Below are 5681 nucleotides of genomic sequence, written 5' to 3'. Positions count from 1 at the left end.
TGTACAGTGTGTGATAATCAAATCAAGGAGATGAATATATTAATCTTATTCAACAAAAACATTACATTACATTACGGACTTTTAATATTCATTCTACTAGTTTTCCTTTAAGGTATGTATGATATGGGGCCAGCAGACAATGTAGCGGTTACATTGTTGGACTCCCACATGGTTGACCGTGGTTTGAGTCCCAGACCTGGTGGTTCAAAGTCATACTGGGCACATGTGTGTGCATCCCCAAGATCCCAGGAGGAGAACAGAGGAAAAGGAATTGTGGTATGGCCACCCCCCCAGGGGGGAATTTCTCACTTTCTGTCTCCCTGGTGAACAAACAAAACAAATGTCACGACTTTCTTGATGATCTAATAATGTTTTTATTTATTTTAATTTGGCAGAGGGTGCATGCTCTTGCTAGAAAGAAAGAGGAAAAGCGAGAAAGCACTATCCCCCAGGTGTGGTCTATCTATCTATATATATGATTGGCAATGCCCTTTTCTACCATATACACGGTCTCATAGCCTATTTACATGTATTCTTGCATTTGTTAATAGTTTTTTCAGAAGCCTTTCCTTTTAATGAGTTGTCTATTCATGATCTCAAACCAGACCTAAGGTTTGGAATTTGTCACCACTTATCTGCTGCAACCTTTGCTATGTTAGTTTCTAACATTCTGGGTGCCCACTTTTCCTTGATTAGTCCAATTGTAGGGCTCCAGATTTCTTCTTTGTCTCCCATGGATCCCTCTTCTTTCTCATCCTCAACTGCTTTTTCTTCAATGTTGCTAATACCCCTTTATGCGTCTTCCATTCTCCAAAGAGATCTTGCCCTGCCAGCTAGGTAAACAGGGAAGGTGGGTTATTTGTAGCCCAAATCAGGTTTATCTAGGTAGCTGTAGATACCGGAAGGGTTCTCAGAACTCAAACATCCAGGTTTAATATAAAAAGTAATGCCCCCTGAGTGTAACAAGCGCCTGCGACCTCAGCTATGTCTGGCATGCAGACCCAAGTGGATTTTGTGATTATTAATACCTCAAGAATTCTCCCTGTGAACTGAGACACGTGGAGTTCTTCCCTTCCCAACCTCCACAGATCACAGGAGATTTGGGCTTGGAACAAGGCAGAGATGGTATACCTGGATTATTTTTTCCTCCCAGAAGAGTAATTTTCTCTTTCCTAATGGAATTCATTTAAAAAGATAGCTCTTATTCTCAATTCTGTATTGGTGACCCTACATTACAAAGCACAGACAATCATATTCTTTCCCCAGGAGTCTTCTTTCCACTAACTCTAAGATTCAAAATGAAAAGCTATTAAAAAGCAGCTGTGCAAGTTATTAGACGTGGTATCCCCCAGACTAGAAGATACAACTGCATCCTGAGAGGAGTTTTCTCTCTCAGAAAAAATATTAAGATGCTTTCTTTCTGTAAAAATAACAGACCACGCCAGCCCATGGCATGATGGTTAAGGCTGCTGGATCCCACACAGTGGAGCGCGTGGTTTTGAGTCACAGACCCAGAGGCTTAAAAGACATGCTAGGCACGTGTGCATGCCCAAAATCCCAAAAAGAGGGAGAAATGGAGAAGGGCTTGTGGAGTGACTATGCCCCCTGGAGGGTTCTTTCTCGCTTTCCCTCTCTCTATCTCTCTGGCAAGCATACACACCACTGGCCCTCAGTCAGAAACTTCTGCGTGTGTCTGCTTGCAGCACTCCGGATATGCCGCATACATACCCTCTGGCAAAAAAAAAAAAAAAAAAAAAAAAGGAAAAAAAATACAAAGAAAATAACAGACCATCACAGATTCTCCCTTCTATTAAGAATGACACATCATGGGACCAGCAGTTGGCGTAATGGCTATGTCGCTGGACTCCCATGTAGTCAAACACAGCTTGAGTCCTGGACCCGGGGGCTTAAACTCATGCCAGGTGCATGTGTATGCATGCCCAAGATTCTGAGAGGAGAATGGAGGAGAAGGGATTGCAGCATGGCCATCCCCCATTGGGGGTGATTTCTCGCTTTCTGTCTCTGTCTCTCTCTGTCTTTCTGGTGAGCGCACAGGCCCTATAGCAAAAATCTCTCCAAAAGAATGATGCATAAGGCCTAGCTAGTCTGGCGGCCTGATGATAGCACAATGCTCCGTAATGCTGGAAGCTACGTGGTTCAGTTCCTAGGTCACCTGTCCACACCAGCTGTGCACAACACATGCCTGTGACCCTGATGAGCTGAAAGACTGAAGAAGCAGGAGACTGTGTTGTGAGACCCTGTCAAAGGTACTTCTCTTTCATTCTATCCTTTTCTCTCTCTCAATAAATAAATAAACCAATAAACTAGTAAACTTTTTTTAAAAAAGAAAGATATGTAACATATAATCCCAAAACAGCTGCTAGTCCAAATTGAAAGAGACTTCTCTGACTCCCAATTACAACTGGAAAGCAGAAATAAAATAGAAAATTCTCTAAAAGAGTATACTGCTTCCTTATAATGCTTGACTTGTTACAGACAATGTTTACAGACAGAAATGTGTACAAGAAATTAATCAATTTATTTGACACTTCTGTCAAATAAATTTTTTGAGAGATTTTTGCTATAGGGCATATGCTCTTGCTGGAGAGAGACAAAAAGACAGAAAGCGAGAAATCACTCCCTAGGGGGGATGGCCATGCTGCAACCCCTTCTCCTCCATTCTCCTCTAGAGATTCTGAGCATGTACACACTTGTCCAGCATCAGTTTCAAGATGTCAGGTCTGAGACTCAAACAACAGTTGACCACTAGACTCCCAGTGCCTTAACCACTACACCACCTGCTGGCACCTATAGAATATTTTTTTTTCTTTTACGTATTCTTTTCTTTTTAAATTTATTTTATATATTCAATCACTGTATATTGTACAACTTGTAAAATGAATTTTCCCAGCATGAATACATTCCACTTTAGGTCAGTTAAAGATATTATCATATATGTTATCAACAGATAATTTTTAATTTTTGTGTCCCTGAAGATTTACTACTGAGTGAAGCAAGCCAGACTATGAAAGAGAGACATTATATGTCCCCACTTAATATATACTGAATGTCTACATTCTATGGCAGAAACTGAAAGACTAGACAATAGAAAAACATGGAGAACAATTGCAGAGACTAGTGTCAAATAATTTTTTATAACCATGATATTTGGTTCATTATTTTATAGACTAGAATATCTAAATAAAGTGTCACATCATTTTGTGATTATCTTGGTTAGCAGACACAAAACCAGAACAAAAAGTCCTAAAGCAGCAATTAAAGTCTAGCAGTTCCTCCAGCTGAGGATGCCTTGGGAATTTTGAATGGGTTTTCAGAGGCCAATTTGGCCATTTTCGTCAGTTCACTTTGCATGCAAAGGGAGAAAATGGAAAAAACGTACAATCCTTTACTGGAGTAGAAAAGAGAAAATATTTTTCTTTTCCTGTTGAGATGGCAAAAGCATGTGATCCTTCTGAAGGAAAAATAACTTTCAGTCATTTCTGTTATCCCACCTGTGAAAGAAGCACTGGTATGAGGAATCCAAACACATGCAGAGCCAAATAATTTACAATGATTTTAAAGATGTTTTCTGTCTGTATGCAAATAAGGGTGTTTTTCACGATTTCGGTTAGCATAATAATGTCCATACCCGTGCAGAGCCTTGTTTCACTCAGGCCAGGCTTGGTGTTAGTAAAAGCTGAAGGGTACATGTGGTAGAAAGACATGGTTATCATCTCTCAGACGCTAGGATTATACACTGAAAGCACTCATCTTCCTTTGCAACCCACCACGGTTCTCTCATCCTCAATGCACCTGTCCTTTGACTGCCAACTCTGTGTCCATGACCTCAGTTTTGAACAACTGTCCTCGATTTAAACCATCTTAACCTTCTCTCATCCTATAGACTTTTTTGAATTTTCCCAGTTCCCGTTCTGATTACATTCTTTTATTTGACCCTCTGCAAAATGTTCTTATTCTGTTTCTTTCGACTGATTTTCCGTCTTAGCTGCTCTCCCTCATGAAACCTTTAAAAGCATTTTTGCTATGGACTTCCTGTCCCAGGTGTGTACATTTTCCTTTCTTCACAAATCAGTCCATGCGAATTATAAAAATGTACTTATATACTCATTCTGATCTTTTCTGAAGGTAAAGAGTACAAACTCACCATAGAATTTCAAGTGTGTAGAAAATTATACAGAAAAGAACAATTTTTCTGTTTTCCAATATCCTTCCTAGAAATATTTACTAACTGGCTGTTTTTTCTGGTTCTAGCAGGTCAGTGGGTTGAACATTTTATAGGTTATTCCTAAATCATTTTCTAGATTGTGAGACAATTATTTTGGCATTGATCATTTATGGGACAGTAAGGGTTAATTCCCCTGCATGTATTCACATGCTTTTAATCACGTACAATTTCAACAATACTCCTTGGCCACTCCATGAGTCTCTGGTGATCTGGTTTGTTAACATTTGACCAACAATTGTCTGTACAAACAAGGTTGCTGTTGTCTGCACACTTTAAAAATTCATAGGAGGATTCTTACTTGGCAGGGGAAACACCATGATCACGAAGGTGGTTTTCCCATTGCACTGTGGGTGTGCTGACCTCTGCGATTTCCCCAAATGCAGGAAACTCGGCTGCATAATTTGTGGTAGTGGGGAACTGTGTGCCTGCTCTCCCCTGAAAAAAAAATTCATACATGGCTCCTGAGAACTAGTGATTTCAGGGAAAAAAGAGAAATGAAGATTTTCTACTTATAATTCAGCCTCCAGCCCACAAACTCGAGTGGCAGGAAGCCCCTGAACCCTTCTCTCTGTCTCTGTCTCTGTCTCTGTCTTTTTCTGCCTCTGTCTCTGTCTTCTAATTGTTTTGTAATTTTTCTTTTTTTTTAAAAAAAATGTAAGATATTTTCTCAGCTTTCAGCCCCTCCTTTATCTTGTTAATAATCTCCTCTCCCCCTTCTATACAGTAGAAGCAAGGGGCAGACCTTCAGAAGATGATTCCACATGGCTCCTGAAGACTAGGGATTTCTATTTTTTGCTTTCTAAAATAATAATAATAATAATTTTTAGTTATTTTTTATTTTCTCCTCTTTTCTCTGTTTCTTTGTTGTTGTTGTTGTTGTTTTTCTCTCTCTATTTCCTTTTCTTTTTCTTTTATCTCATTGTTCTGCTCCTCAATCTCCATTCACTGTGTTTCTAAATGAATCTAAGGAAACTATAGCCGAACATCCAAATACTATTAGGATTAACATATTCCTCAATATCTACTGAATCTGCTGCACAGGGGATCAAAATGGAGGCAAAGAGATTCCAGATCACCTTTTTCTGCATGCTCCTGAACCCTCAGGTTGAACTTCAAGTTTAGGAAGAAACACACCATCCATTAGGTGACTAGAAATCACTGCAGGACCACAAGAAATATGGGAAAGCAAGAAAATACCTCTCCTCCAAGAGAAAAAAATAACTCCTCTTCATCCACAGACAGTTCAATGGAAGTCATGGAAATGTCTGAAAAACAATTTAGAATATTCATAATGGCAAAGCTAATGGAGATGGAAGAGGAGAGACAATGAACTGCAGAAGAGAAAGGAGAAAGGAGATGACAAGTTCCAGGAGGTGAGGAAATTCTTTTAAGATTTAAAAGAGGAATTACACACTTAAAAAAAAAAATCAAGGGA

At 39.4% G+C, this 5681-nt stretch overlaps 1 pseudogene; it reads left to right on the top strand.

Annotated features, from left to right (window-relative positions):
• The first annotated feature begins 4536 nt into the window (after positions 1–4536).
• On the top strand, positions 4537–4684 carry LOC114006949 (uncharacterized; annotated as a pseudogene).
• The last annotated feature ends 997 nt before the right edge of the window (positions 4685–5681 follow it).

The sequence above is a fragment of the Tupaia chinensis genome, unplaced genomic scaffold (assembly GCF_000334495.1).
Source record: "Tupaia chinensis unplaced genomic scaffold, TupChi_1.0 Scaffold000014_1, whole genome shotgun sequence".
Classification (NCBI taxonomy): domain Eukaryota; kingdom Metazoa; phylum Chordata; class Mammalia; order Scandentia; family Tupaiidae; genus Tupaia; species Tupaia belangeri.
Note: the sequence above shows the minus strand (reverse complement) of the source record. Positions and strands in the feature narration are given on the sequence as shown.